We start from the raw sequence: 1,617 nt of genomic DNA, 5'->3' as shown, positions 1-1,617 counted from the left end.
CAATTTTGTAATATTTGCAAGAGAAAAAATGGCAACTGAAGTAAATATCCGAACATATTCTTATTTTGAATGCATCAGAAAATGGCAAGTATTCTTACAAAGTGCATAAGAATAATGTAAAATAAGTCAAAAAGTTTCATACAGTACTGCCTCTGCCTTTATTTGTGTTGTGTATATACAAAACTTTCAGAACAACAACAAAAAACATTAAATGAATAAGCTGTTTTTAATAACAAACTACTGCAATAATAATAAAAAAACATTAAATTTTTAAGTAATAAAAGTTTAATGGTTTTATTTTGCAAGGGGAACTGTAAACAATGAACATTACAGTGTGTCATATTTTAAGAAGAAGAATAGTGCTGTGCCACGACAGTAACATTTTCATTGATGCAATTATTCTCAAGTTACATCACTTTAATTGTGATTATTGGACATAAACTTTTTTATTGTTTGCTTGTTTTTAAGCCTAGTATACCAACTTTATTATGTACGGTCGAAACAGTACTAGCAACACATGATCTTGCCAATGGGCAGGCATTTACAGATCTGCATGTGTGTGGCTTCTGAAGTCTTCGAAGTCCCAGGCCCAGCTTTAATGCCTCACTGTGGAGTTGAGGATGCCAGGCCTAGAGCTTTACGATGCGGGATGGCAGGGATGCTTCAGTGAGTCACTGCTGTCACTGCTGGGAGTACTGTGGCCTTCTGTCAGGCGGCCCTGGCATTCCAGCGTGCTTGAAGCTCAACCTGGAACAATAGGCAAATTATGAGGGTGATGTGCATACACATGCATTTCTCCCTTTGAGCACACACGTATGTTACATGTGTAAGGTTGTGACCTTCACAGAGAGATTAATTGCACCTACACTCTTAAAAATAAAGGTGCTTCAAAAGGTTCTTCACAGCGATGCCATAGAAGAACAATTTTTGGTTCCACAAAGAACCATTCAGTCAAAGGTTCTTTAAAGAACCATCTCTTTCTTACCTTTTTGTAATCTGAAGAACCTTTTTTCACCACAAAGAACCTTTTGTGAAACAGAAAGGTTCTTCAGATGTTAAAGGTTCTTTATGAAACCATTTAGACAAAAAGGTTCTTCTATGGCATCGTGAAGCACCTTTATTTTTAAGAGTGTATGGTGCGCCATATTTATCAAACCATAACAATAGGTGCATGACAACTCTTTACTAAAGCATTTACAAGCCTCCGTATATGGTATAGTCTCAGTAATCCAGAGGATGTGTTTGAACACTCAGAGAAACATTCTCACGTAAGCCTTGTCTTCACACATATTCTGAGAATATTAATAGCGACGCATAAGCGCATCCGATAAATACTTAAGACTAGTGGCTTTTTGTGCATCACAAACACAGGCCTATAATAATGCTAGTTTTGTCAGCATATGTGTGTGAGTGTGTGTATATTTATATACATTTATACTTTCATACATATGTAATGTATATCATATATCTCATATATATATATATATATATATATATATATATATGTATGTATATATATCTGTGTGTATATATATATATATATGTATGTATATATATGTGTATATATATATATATATATGTATGTACGTGTACTGTGTTAGGCTAACCGAGACTTGT

This window comes from Sinocyclocheilus anshuiensis, unplaced genomic scaffold, assembly GCF_001515605.1.
Source record: "Sinocyclocheilus anshuiensis isolate Anshui unplaced genomic scaffold, SAMN03320099.WGS_v1.1 scaffold1783, whole genome shotgun sequence".
In the NCBI taxonomy this organism is placed as follows: Eukaryota; Metazoa; Chordata; class Actinopteri; order Cypriniformes; family Cyprinidae; genus Sinocyclocheilus; species Sinocyclocheilus anshuiensis.
The sequence above is the reverse complement of the archived record's forward strand: the minus strand, read 5'-3'. Positions refer to the sequence as shown.